This window comes from Lytechinus variegatus, chromosome 14 (genome assembly GCF_018143015.1).
Source record: "Lytechinus variegatus isolate NC3 chromosome 14, Lvar_3.0, whole genome shotgun sequence".
Taxonomy (NCBI): domain Eukaryota; kingdom Metazoa; phylum Echinodermata; class Echinoidea; order Temnopleuroida; family Toxopneustidae; genus Lytechinus; species Lytechinus variegatus.
The window spans coordinates 24,711,401-24,726,116 of NC_054753.1; the positions used below are offsets into that span (position 1 = coordinate 24,711,401).

General features: G+C 36.1%; 1 protein-coding gene across 1 annotated transcript in view; it reads left to right on the forward strand.

Moving 5' to 3' along the window:
* Nucleotides 1-768: 768 nt before the first annotated feature.
* The window catches only part of LOC121427695 (rho guanine nucleotide exchange factor 10-like), a 145,385-nt gene continuing 131,437 nt past the window's right edge, over nucleotides 769-14,716 (forward strand). Inside the window, exons 1-2 of the mRNA XM_041624218.1 lie at nucleotides 769-1,706; nucleotides 12,630-12,706. The gene's annotated coding sequence lies outside the window, so the exon portion shown is untranslated. The remainder of the gene's footprint in view (nucleotides 1,707-12,629; nucleotides 12,707-14,716) is intronic.

Genomic DNA, 14,716 nt, shown 5'->3' on the forward strand with positions numbered 1-14,716 from the left:
TTTATAATTAGAACTACAATGAACTAGCTACTTAGACATTATCAGGGGAGTGTTTCATGATGGCTTTTGTTTGTAACTTGACAATTTAGTGTTAAAAGTTACTGAAATCCTCGCATTTGATTGGCTGAAATAATTTTTTCAGTTAAAATCAGGTGTTTGTGAAACAGTCCCCATGATGGGATATAGCCAGGGAATGGGAGTTCATGGCAAGAATTACAATATTGGATATGAAACTTTGTCGCTTAATTGGAATTTTCTAAGAGGAGTAATGAACTTCTGTATGGAAATCATTGCCATCGTCCCCTGGCCTTGTGTACATGGATTGAATTACCAAGGAATGTTATTCCTACGCCAAAGGGCTATTGACAAAGCCTTGAAACAAGGAAAATTGCTTGCATCAAATAATTGAAACATGATATCACAGTTGTAATATTCCTTCATATTATATTCTATCTGGGCTTCAAAATGGTTTTAAAAGTTGGGGGGGGGGTCTGGCCATGCCACCCCCCTCAATCAAGTTGCCAAACCTCCCCCACCCTTTTCCGCAGCTCCTGAATTTCAGTAGTATATGGAATAGATGGCATTCCATTGTCTTGATGTTATATTTCTTTGATAATATCTTCAATTTTCATTCATTTTCATTATTCCACAATTTTTTAAAGTAACATTTCATAAGCTTTGTACAAAATTCAAAATTATTATTATTTTTTGTTCAATTATTCCATTCAATATTTGAAACACATTTTCAGATATACATGTGTGGAAAAACTTCCTTTTCTTTTCGTAATCATTACCTTTATCGATCTCAAGTAAATGTCTGCATCGATTAAAGAAATAAAATCTTATATCTTGTGTATTTCATGCTTAAATCAGTGACTGTGATATTTCAATACCAGTTATTTCACATGAAGCCTTGCTAAACATTCATTAATTGTATAAAAATAATGATTTTCCCTTTTCTAAAGCTCGATCTTTGTCTATACATATTGTGTTTGCATCTGACAATGACTGCTACTCCAGCATAATGATGAGACTACCCACTCATCCATGTGCTACACGAATCACCTCATCCTCGATGCTCATTCACTCACCGACCGCCATACGATCAACATCTTGGCCATACACCTCCCTCTCGCCTCCACACATAACTACACACAATTACACACTCGTGCAGTGTCTAGCTCCCCGTTTTCACCTTTCGACCATGTGCACGGAGCGCGGACGGTCACTCCCCAGCCGTCGCTAGTGTCGGCGTGAGCCATCGTGCCCTTCATTCCACCCCCTTGGAGCATACATCTTCGGTGCCGGCATCGAGGAAACATTGCTGTGATTCATGCGACGACCACTGGCTGGAAATTATCAATATCAAGTATCTCTCTTCGTCATTTAGTCCAGTCTGGCCATACCCCGTCTGTTGACAAGGTGAAGGGGAAGCACTGAGTCATATTCCTTTAAAGCTCATCTTTCGTTACCGTGCCATGGCCGACAGATCCGATGCAGATTGCTGCGGAGATACCATTACACGCATCGTCACACGTTTGCACTAACTTCTTCAAACTCTGGAAAAGGATATCTCCATGATAGATTCCCCCCACTTGCGGAATAAATCGGTTACCCATCGGAACGGCACGGCTGTCACGTTACTGGAGCCAAGCCGTATTCTCTCATACTGCTGATATATTTGATCAAGGATTTATTCATATTCTGTAAGTGTTCTATATAGCTTCTTACTATCCTAAAGGTGATGGTTTGGATATGGTGTATGCCATGCACGAATACCTGTTAAATACCAAGTCTTGAAAAGTGAAAATGTTTTATATTGAAGTAGGTATTACTACTTTTGCTTGGTGACTAAAGGAATCACCCCCATCAAAATTGACCCTTTCTATTCAAATTCAATTCAAATTTATTTTCATTCTTCAAAATGATTCAAATAAGTACAAGATAGATTGATTCAATTCAAATAAAAAAAAGCATGAACAAAATTCAATATTGGAAAAAAAAAAAACATTTGAAAGTAATTTAAATATAAATTAACATACATGTCAAGTTAAATCAATATATATTTCTATACCTGTAAACTGAATACTGATATTTTATTATCATTGCAATTGCATGCATCTTTTCTTTGTTGAGCCTTTGGCTGTACAGAAGAATATAGGCTCAGAAAATCAGTATCAGATAGTGCCTTTTTGTTAAGTCACTAATCCTCACGTTGAGATTCTTTTTTTTTCATGTTTTTATTGACTCAACATAATAAGAAACTAACAAAAAAATATCAATGATTTTAACAGTGATAATTATGATAATAATGATAATCATCAACAAAAACAACATGACATTGGTGTTATGCATACAGAAAAGCAGCTTATATCCATTTAAAGATATAGGAATACATATTACAACCTAATATGATGACAGTCATCTTGAACTCTTGTAAACTTCTATATGCTAAAAACGTAACAAAAGGTCATTTTTCTACAGACCATGACAAACCAAAAGTTTAATTAACATAATTTGAATTCCCAGTTTCTTAGGGCATTCCTTTTTGACATATCAAGTTTCTTCCAGATAGTACCTACAGCATTAGTCCTTGCATGTCTTGTTTGTTCATATAAAAGCAAGCTTCTAATGCTTCCTTATTCATCAAATGAAACAAAACCACAATATTCTTCTTGATTATTTTAGAGACAAGAGACATTACCGCAAGTGCAGACGTGAATGTAAGAAAAATGGAACCCCACTTTATAATCCTCACATCTGTGTAGATTTTACTTTAAATTTCTGTCAGTGAAATAAATTATTCTTTTATTTTAGAGGTATTTGGCATCATTGGTTATTTGGATATGATTACATCATAATGTTGTGACTCCCTTACATCAACGATTGATAGTTCTCAACTGAAGGAAGACAATCCAAGGGATATCTCATGTTGTCTGTTTTATACTTCAAAAAGATCAATACTATGAAATTTTGTTTCAATGAAATTGAGAATTTAGTTGTTTGTACTCCAAAGAGATTATATGTGTATCATTACTATTAAAAGCCAGCTTTGTGCATCTCCGCTGTAGCATCACACATAGATAGATGACGTCATTTGTGTTGATAAGGTCATGGAGTGGGATTTGTATAAGATACTCTGAACAACTTATGAATAGCTATTTTGAAATGAATGTGAATCTTGCTGTTTATACAAATATTGAGATTAAGCATGTTTGTTCAACATATTTTCTAGACATGACGTCCATTCATAATTGTATAGTTTTCTTGAAAATGTTCTTATAACTTTGTTTACCAAGGACATTGTGCAAATTTTCTTGAGGAAAAAGAATATGACACCGATGGATTTCCATATACGTTAGGAAGATCAGATCCATCGTAGCTATTTTAAGACGGGGCCCTGGGACCGATCTTACTAAGAGTTTGAATTGATCCAATCAATCGCGACTATGGAAAGCCAGCAAAGTCAACATACGAAATGCATGCTTGTTCAAAAAAAGTTCTAGATATGAATGCATATCCATAAATTCATTGATTTCTTGACAATTTGGAGTGTTCTCCTTTGTTTACAGAGGACATTTTGCAAATTTCCTTTGGAAAAAAATATGGCACTGATGGATTTCCATAGAGTTATGATTGATTTGATCAATCGTTACTCCTTGGAAGATGGGGCTCAGGTCTTGTTTCTTAATTTCCAGAGCTCTTTTGAGCATTTCGGGGGGGGGGGGGGGTGAAATCCCCCTGAGCCCCCATATAATATTTTTTCTCAGCAAAGTAGAATAAGCATCCCTTCCATTCATGACACTGACTATGCTAATTGTTGCCTCAGAACGGCAAGGCTTTGTTGCTTTGGTTTTTGAGTAGGTGGAATATTTAGTATTGCATTGCAACGAACATAAAAGTGTTTGATAAAGATTTCCGTCTGCTACACTTCTACATGTAAGCAATCTGGGGAGTGTTTCACAAAGCATCTTTCCAGTGATTTTTCACTGAGAAATTCCCTCTGAGCCAATCAGATGCAGGGATTTCAGTAGCTTATAACAAATTGTTTACATAAGTCGCAGACTATAAACGTTCCCCCAGTCATCAGTAGTGTGTGCTCAATGAGATGACCCTGGCATCGTCTTGCGCTTGTCGCTCCCATGATGTAACAGGCATCCTTCTGGGTGGTGTCCTTATAATGTGCAAGTAGTAGATTATCATTATTTGTGGGTGGAGGAATAGCTGATGCGATTTCTATTTCAAAGCCCATGTTTCTCTTCCATGATATAAGAGACATAAAGTAATGATAGTTTAGTAATTTCAGAAAGAGTTTATTAGTATTGAAAGTAATTATGATGATAATGTTAAAATAATGATGGTAGTTTGACAGTGAGGATTATATGATATTGATCACAATGATGATCTTGATGATATTTATATAATGAGGATGATGATTATGATAATAATGATAATGTAATTCCATAGAAATTATTTTCATTAACCCACATTATAAAGAGCAAGTAATTACATATTGGCATGGAAAGTGACATATTCTTTATTTAGAATTCCATTTTACAAGATGCTTGGAATTGTATTTTGCCGCGCTCTCTCTCATTTTTTCTCTCTCTGCTTTTCTCTTTCTTTCTCCCTCTCTTACATGCTCTAAAAACTAAATGGATTAAACTACTCTTGAGTTCATTAGCTAATGGACATAGCTTGATATTGAGTGGGTGAAGGTGTTAAAATGAACCAAACTTATAAATTAAATTTTGAATGAGATACATTTTTTCTACCCCAACAACAAAGATACATGCATAGACATTTTATATAGTGAATTAGAGAGAGATGGAGGGGGGGGGGTGAATTTTTATCTTCTGATTTTTTAATACTTTTAGTTAGTTTTATTGTATCATTACATACACTGTAAACAATTTTTTTTTTGTAAAATTTTTACCACCACAAGGGTAATTGTGTGTCCCACCAACTTTGGGCAATATTTTACCCAATGCGGGAAGCATATTGTCCAGTAAGGTTAAAATGAAACATTAAACATTTATGCTCATGAATAGGTATCTGTTTAGGCATTTTGATGTTCAGCAATATATATCATTTACGGAGCCTTAATTAGGCATATACTCAACGATTTGATGATAAAAGTAAACACTTTACTAACAAGAATATACATATATATATGATATATATTGCTGAACATCAAAATGCCTAATTTGTCAATATCATACAAATAATTAACATACACGAAAATCAAGTTAAAAAATTTTTTGTCCTGGGGTCAAAGTAAAGATCAAAGGTCATTACCTTATAAATTGCTCCAATACATTATTTAATGCATGTTTTGGATTCCTCTCTGAATTTCCTATTAAATGGTACCAGTTTGTGAAAAATGGTCAACATGTTACGACGCAATGGGCTATCGCCATTGAAAGTTGAAGGTCACGCCCATTTTTGTCAAAACAAGGGCCATAGCGCGAGAACCGACGGACCAATTGGACAATTTTTGTTTTGTTTTGTGCGTGGGCCATGGTGGATTTTATGTGTACCAAATTACAACGAATTCTGAGACGGTCGGGTGCAGCCACTGGGTCAATCCAGATGGATTGACCCTGGTGTAAAATAACTGGTGTGGTCCTCTATGTACACCGGTTAACACCACAGTTTTTTATGTGTACCCTGATCAGTTGCTCAAGCATCCAAGGAATTTCTTTTTACTGGGTACCCGTTTACTACACCTGGGTGGAGAGTGGCAAATGTAGATTAACGCCTTGCCAAAGGAATCAAGTGCTGTGGTGGTTTTACATCATGATTGTATTTTAATGAAGGAAACGTCTGCCTTTAATACCATAAAAGATTTTTCACTATATAATTACAATAACTTTCCCCGACGTAGCCTATTATATGTAAATTTGTGTCTTTATCAATTTTCATGAATTTGGAATCTAGTTTTGGCTTCAGTCTTGTTTTTACTTTAACCTTTTTTTCTTCCCTTGAAGCACAAAATAGCTGATGCCTTCTGATGTGCTATGAGAGAAAAGTTTATCCTGATATTAAAAGGCATTCATGAATATTTGATGGTCGTAGGACTGTAAAAATATACTTTGTAAGTCAACTGTCTTTTTACATTTTGCCTTAGGTGTTAAAATCATTCCTCCATTCACAGTCTTCACCATTCTATTTCTGAACAAGAATTCAATGTACGATCATCATGCACTTTATAGCGGATAGAAAGCATATTACCTAATGGCTCAATATTGAGAGGTGATTGTAAATTTACAAGTAGCCTGCAGATTGGATTGGATTGGGCTGGAATAGCTTTCGATTTACCAGGAAAATCTGAGGGTCTCGTTACGAAACTATCTCCAGTCTTGTTCATCCTCACCTTGCTTAATTGCCTATTCGATCTAGGTGTCGCCCAGGGGAAATCTTCCCTCTTGTCTGTGTAGGTTTTTCGGAGGAAGGGATCTATCTCGGATTCCAAAATGGGGCCATTGTTTGGTGGAAGTTTGATGTCTGGGGATGGGAGCTGGATCGGGTGATGTTGCTCTAAACTTGGGCTGTTTAAATGTCGGAGGTGATCCGTGTTGAGGGGTTTGGGAGGCAGGTGAGAGAGGGATGGAGTTGGATGGAGGGATGGGGAGAGTTTGATGGAGGGATGGTAAGAGAAGGAATAGTGAGGGTTGGATGGAAGGATGAGGAGTGTGGGTCAGAGAGATGGGAAAGGGGGATAGAAAATAAGGTGAAAGAGGTATGACAAGAAAGATAAAAGGAAGACTGAGTGATAGGATAGAGATCATTGACAGAGGGGATAGATAGCAGATTTGTTGAAATTTAAATTAAAGAATTATTTGTTGTAATTAGGGACATAGTAAATGTTTGTGTTAGAGAGAGAGATAGAGAAAGAGGAAGAGAAAGAGGAAGGGAGAAGTGAATGAAAGAGAGAGAATATGGGGAATGGGCATAATATAACATAATATGATATAATATAACATGATGTAACATAATATAACAAAGTAAGATATAAATGTTTTATTGAATAATCTATAGGCAGATTTATTTGATTAATCATTTTCAATTTTCCTTCATGGTTATATCCATATCATCTTTGATACTAGCCAATTAATGTATTTAGAATAAAACCTTACAGATTAATATTAAAATCTTTTAAGTGTATTTATTAATTTATTTATTTTTACCAGGGTAGTCCAATCCTAGGTAAAATACTTTTTACTTGGGGTTTTGTTTACCATAAAACAAGACAAAAATCAAGCATCTATATATATCACAAATTGAAAGGGAATGGTCCTTGGCTTCAGTATATAATAAATTCATCTGAGCGATAGAAATATGATAAAATAGGAGGAGGAGAGTGAAATAAACAAACAAAAGAGCTTGAGAAGAAATGCAGGAGATAAGGAAGGAGCAGAAGGAATTGGAACGAACATCAAGAATAAGCAAGGGCATATTGGAAGCGAAAGAAGATATTGACTATTTTTGTCATATTTACAGACACCTTAAACCTCCGAGAGGCGAAGAATCCCTCCCCGTGCAGACGTGTATATATACAATCCAAAATGTCATCAGTCGTACATCCTGAAGAAAGGGATTCATTATCATCCCATCATAGCGGGACCAAATCCATTCCGGCAGTCCTAGCACCCAGATTTAGGGGTATTTATGTATTTTTAGCCCCTTCCATACCTGCCCCCTTCACACTGACGGTTTTATATTGATGTTGCCACCCCACTTTAATATACTGTATTGCTCCATAGCAATTCTTTACCTTCCCCCATCACACTTGGTGGTTTCAAACCGCCTCGATCATGAGAATCCCTGTTAAACTACGATAACTTTTTTAGGCTAAAAAATACTCATTATTCCTGCATTCACACTGCCCCGAAACATACCATACAGGATAAGTTCCTGAAGATACGAGCATGCGCAGTATGGTCTGATAAGCAGGGAAGGTGCAAGATTCAAAATCACTAGCTCAGCAGCCACCCAAGGCGCCCGCGCCCGATGCCAGGCTAAAAATTCCCGTAAATTGCTTTCATATTGCCAAAATACCTGCGACTTTGGAAAAATCCCAGCGAAATTTCTCGTAATTTTGCCAAGTACCCACTATTTAGTGGGTGTTTTCTTTCGGGAAGATTACGCGTAATTTGCTTTCACATTGCCAATAATACCTAGTATTTTCTGATCGGGGTAAATTTCCCGATCAGAAAATACCTAGAACTGACGAACTTTGAGGCGGTCTGAAACTACCAAGGATTTTATATTGATGTTGCCATCCCACTATAATTAACATTGTTTGGCAAGTAAAGGGGCATTCTGACACCATCATTACAAAAAAATGATACCAGTTTTTATTCAAATTCTTTATCAGAAAATGTAAGAAATGAAAAATTATGTTTTTGGATAATATCGGCCACATTGTCATTTTACTTACTGAACATAAAAAACAGAGGGTCTGTGTCTGCAGACTAGTCCTGGGTCCCTGTTTCATAGAGACTTTTTATAATAACAAATGTACAATTTCTATAACAAGTTTACTATCAGCCAATCATATTGAATGATTTCAGTAGCTTTTAACTGTTATTACAAATTTGTTATCATAACAAGTTATACGAAGTGGACCCCTTTAACAGTTCTTACATTATATACTTGGAAACTTTTTATTAAAAATCTGGTATTCTTGGTTCCTTTTTAAGCACTTTAAGTCATCAGTTGGAATTTTGTGCAAACTGACCCTTGTAAAGCTAGTTATTTTTGAAATGATAATGTCAGTGTACAGTGACTTCAAATGTGAATAGACCCTCTATACATTTCAGTAAATGAGCTTTAAAGTAAATCAGTGTGAACGGTCTCTGCGATTTGATTTAACTCGATTACTTCTCCTTTTCGAAATTGTTGGTGACCCACTTGTTCCACCAAACCTTGGTGTGTTCTTGATATCATCTCCTTGGTGCGAGCGAGCGGAAACCTGTTCTGGATTTGAGAAAGGAAATAGCCGTCACCTGCGTGAGCTCCGTTCTGACCCATTTTTTTATGCACTCATGATTTTTAGGGGAACCTCGTTGCACCCCGTGATCTGAATCTGATAGTATGTCGCTCTTTTCGGGGGCCTGTTTTTACAAGATGAAAATCCAAGAGGAATGTCTCCCGAAATACAAGTTGATAAAGTACTATTTTTACCCAGGGTATCTACTTCAGTTATGAAACAGTTTAGTCAATTTGTCCTTACACTGCAAAAACTCCGGTGTTGATTTAACACCAGCCCGGAATCTACATATATCCACACCAGAGAAGTGTTAAACAACACCAGTTTTGTTTTGGCCTAACACCAGAAAGGTGTTTAAATACACCACCAAATAGTATTAAAGCAGCATCGGTTTGATTCCAAACTGGTGTTGTTTGAATACTTCTCTGGTGTGGAGATATATAGATTCCAGGCTGGTGTTAAATTAACACTGGAGTTTTTGCAGTGTACTGTTTACCAATCTAATGTACTGACTTCTAAAGAAGGCAGAATAATCCCAATAGTCTTTGTTATGATTACGAATCATCTAGGAATTGAACCTGTATAATATTACCAACTCTTATTACCCTTTACCAGCTAGGTACAGATATATGTTGAGCATATAGCAAGAAGGCTAAATGTCCCATTGGTCTTTGGGATGAATTGAAAGCAGCTGGAATTTGAACCTACAAGCTCTCGTTCAAGAGGTGGGCACTTTAACCACTGGGCCAAGATGTCATTTTGAATTTCTTATCTCAAAGATCTCTGTCATGTGTCACTGAACTCTACCCTTTTTTTATCTTTACTGAAATGCTTAAGAATTATGAAAACTGTTAATATTAAAAAGAGAAGATTGGTAGGAATCTTATAATTCCATAAAATTGTATAATTCCATCTTATATTCCATAGAATCTCATAATTCCATAAAATAACCTTTTTTGTACATATGTCCCCCATTTGTCTCAAGTTTTACTGCCCTTCATAAACTGACCAAGTCATGATCATTTGAGAGCATGACGAACCGTCAAAAGAATCAGAAATAAGAAACAGAAAATTTCATGAAGGTCCTATCATGTATGGGGTCGGATGTACATATTTTAAGGAATTGTTTTCCATGCACAATCTAATGGCAGAAGGTAATGTGATATCCACTCGTTCCAAGTGAATTCCAGGGTGTATCTACATGTAAATTGAGCACCATATTATTTCCTGATCAATCTTTAAACTGACTGTTCTCCAGAAGACAAGAAAGTCATTTGAGAGCATTCCACAAGCTGTAATTTTTCTTAACTATTTCATTTTTAAGTGATCCATTAAAAATATTCTCAATTGCCGTTGAAAGAGGGTGGTTTATTTACTAATTTCTTAGCTAAAGTCACTTGAAAATAGCCAATATTGAATCGATATATGTATATACATATATTTTTACAAGCTTTTCATAAAAATGTGAGGTGATTCATGCCAATTCTCCCCATTCATCTGGGCCACAACATGACTCTCATTACTAACCCCATAAAAACCACATTGAATCAAAATTTGCATGAAATGAAGCACTTTTTAAATCCACTTTCTTATGAGGGTATTGCCCTCGCCAATACAGTGTGTCCCAGAAAAAAAGGAAACCGGGATTCCCATGTCATTTTTCTTCAAAGGCAAATAAACTATGATATTTCAATTACATAATCATATAATTCAATTATTCCTCTTTATTTTTGATACCTAGCATGAGACAAACACTTCATGCATTGATGAGCGAGACGAGTTTGAAATTGAATGTCAAAACCAGGTTGTGCAGAAAAATGGGACAAGATTGGTTTGAGATACGACAACTGTGCTTATTTGACAATTGGTTCATTAGAATTTCTTTTGTATTCTTTGTTAAGATTCTCTCTCTGATCCCTGAAATGAGAGTGGATTCAGATTCACACGTGAGTTTCTGCACAAATCGTTTCTGATATGCCTCTATATTTATTGTTTGTAATCTGACATGCGTGAACGATTTGCTTAGCTTTTGATTTCAAATTCGAGAGGAAATTCCACTCTTGCCATGAGTATCAAATTTATTATGAAAAACATTTAATGATTGCGAAATCTATCTGTGAATATGGGTTTCCTTTTTTGTGGGACACCCTGTACAGGCCAAATATACCTTATGAGGAATATAACAATCACATACACCATCACATCATGAATGTTGACTCGAAGAGAATCCAGTCACGCTCTGAAGTCGGGTAATTGGTCTAATTTGCGGTATTGAACCTGATCCGACAAGGCCTCATGTTAAGTTTGTCTGTGTGTGCTGGTAGTTGGTATGTGCATTGGTAACTCAAGGGTAGTCCCACATGCATATAACTGTGTAGCATTTTGATGGAAGATTTCACTTTATATTCTTGAAGCACAAAAATTATTCCATAATATGCTAGATATGGACTCATGAGTTATGAAATTATATATGTAGTATATAATTATGCAGTTGATATGTAGGCAATGATTTTCTCTGTGATGTGAGCAGTTGAAGTTTCATTAAATTGAATTTCAAAATTGAGCATGATGGGGATCCCTATGAAACATTTTGTGAAGTTACACACGACATGACACATAAATGGAACATATTCTTAGGTGCCAAGTCGGCTGAATACATGTATAGAGATACATCATTTAGCACAAGAAAGGCTCCCAAAGAGTTGTGATTGATCCAATCAATTGCAACTATAGATGGTCAGCAACGTCATTATATAAAATGCATGTTTGTTCAAAAAAAATTCTAGATATGATGCATATTTATAACTTCATTGATTTCTTGACAATTTGTGTGTTCTCCTTTGTGTACAAAATATATTTTGCGAATTTCCTGTAGAAAGTTATGACACTGTTGGATTCCCATAAAGTTACGATTGATCGGATCAACTGCAACTCTTTGTTGCCCAGTTGTATCTTATGAATGGCTTCGTGAAACAACCGTCAGGGCCCCGTCTTACAAAGAGTTGCGATTGATCTGATCAAACCCAACTATGGAAGGCCAGCATTGCCCACATCTAAAATTAATGTCTATTCAAAAATTTCTTTTAGATATGATGTGCATTCATCGTTTTCTTGACAATTCGGTATGCTTCTCTTTGTTTTCAAAGGACATTGTGCAATTTCCTGTAGAAGAAATTATGACATCGATGGATTTCCATATAGTTAAGATTGATTGGATCAGTCGTAACTCTTTGTAAGATGGGGCCCTGGTCTGTTTTCTTACAGTATTCTTGTTTGATGACATTTTGTCATTGACATTAGATTAATGTAAATATATCTTATGTCCCTAAACATGAATTTGTAGATAAATGTGCATTTTTCCATTTCTAACTACCCCATGAATTAATTCAACACTCTGAAACCAAAAGAAATATTGAATAGCAGCTTCTGTTGAACAAGCACCTGTGAAGTTTCATACGATTCTGAAGAAATGAAAGAATTCCGAGCCTTGATGTATATGTAATTGAATTGTGCAATATTGATATTTTCGAAATTCAATGCTGTGAAACTGCAACTGCCTCTTGTAACAGAAGCTATGGCAATCTACAGCTGCATTGATATTCTCTTGTATTTCATTTTATTTCACATTTGACAGAACCCGAGGGGATATAATGGACTTACAAAACTGACCAAAGGTAGCAGCAAAGTGAAGAAAGATATCTTTTGTTTTTGGTGAGTATAATAATGGGATCTCTATTATCTTAGGATGTAAACTAATGGAGGTACAGTCCGCCCTCTCTTATCCGGACATGTTGGGACCAGCACCAATCCGGATAAGGGATTTATCCGGATCTGGGAGACCCAATATCAAATACACGCAGCTGCGCTGCCGGCTGCCTCCCCAGGCCACCGGCGGTAGCTACACTATATAGAGGGCGTGTGGTACAGACAATATTCACTGCAGAGTCAGAGCAAATTATAGGTGGTATTTTTACAGAAATGAAATCGATTGATGGCCAAAACTATTGGATAATTTACCTGCTAAAATGATAGAGGTATACATCGAGCATACCTCGAAAGAAAGAGAATGACTCGATGAAACTAAGTTTTACAATAAGATCATCGTGGCGGGTATCGCAGCTTCGCAATGTCAGCCATTGTTACACTGACTGTAGGCTCAAACATGATAGATGGCGCTGTCCGTATTGAGACCTAACTTTAGCTAGCGAGACGTGTTGTTTTTCCCGGGAAGCAAAAAGAGAAACGTGATAAAATGTTTGCGCTGCGCCCTGATTTACTACCAGAAATTATCATGCCTAAGTTCTTCCTGTGATTTGGGTGAGATATTTTCAGGAAAAATAATTTTGTTGTAGGTAGGCAATATTTGAAAATATATGTAATTAAAGTGAGTTTGCGTATAGGATTGAGTTTAGATTGAAATCTCATTTCCTCATGTACTAGATTGAATTGAAAAAAAAAAATCTCGGCAAGTGTGCCTCCGGATAAAAGAGAGATCCAGATAAGGGGAGGCCGGATAAGAGAGGTCGGACTGATTCAAGGTTTTTGCTACTATTAAAATCTTTGGAATTGCCAAAATTTTCGAATGATTTTTTTTCAAACACAGGACTTATCCCCTCCATCAAAAGTTTCTAGTGATGCTACAATTAGGAACATATTGTATTTTCTGCTTAACATAATACATATCTATACCATCTCATAACATTGCTATCTGTTACCCTAACTCAAATATTTATTGTCCAACTCTAAATGTTCTAGAATATTGTCTGTTGCAGATTTTGGGGCAACTTCAGCCCAAAGCATGCCATGTTGCAAATTTCAGTGTCGATTTTGACTGTCACAATCCCTCATGAATGTATTTCATATTTGGATTGGTAAAACCTTTTGTTCCGTTATTGAACAATTAGCAAATCTTATGCCAACTCATCAGATAGTCTCCTGGTCAGGCAGCATGTACACTGATGGAAGGAAGCCTTCTTCCCCCTTCAAATCAGACTAGTCATTGGTGCATGGTCAATTGCACCCAAAATAGATTTCCATAATCCAATATTTTCCAATCTGCGGTTGTATGATGGGTCCTCCTCTTTCTGTGTCTGGTGAAATCTTGTCGGGGAAAAGGTCCAGCAAAACCACGTTTGTCGATTTGTGTGCATCCAGCGTGTAAATAGCACTTTGGGGGAATCGGGTGTGCGTGTGAATAATTCATGACTCTCAAAGATTTTTTTTTTAAAAAGAGGCAGCGAACGTGAAATCTTATCGTTGGATTTACAGGAATACTTTCTCCTTTTTGCATATTGATGGAATTATTAGTTAAGTGATTTCTGTGAGCGACTTGTTCTATGATGCAATATGTTTCTCGGGTTTGTAGGAAATGTCTCGATATTTTTATTTTAGCTTTGAAGTTTCTTTTTAGTTGAGCTTGAGTATCTATCTCCAACTCACTAGCTTGCAAAAAGGGATTTTCATAGATAAATCTGGTTTCAAATTTTGTTTCGTGGGGGTGTACCTGCCAGACTGTCTGCTGACAATCAAATTTTGTTTTGAAAGAAAGAATAATAAAACCACCAAAATATATTATATCAACTCCTTGATCAAATTAAACAATTCAGTTTGTTTTGTTTCTAATCATAACCTCTGGAGCTCTCAAAGTGAAAATTTAATCTATAATGTCCTTGAAACTATGAAATGATGATGATGAAAGTGCAAGTTATTAAGTGTTATACT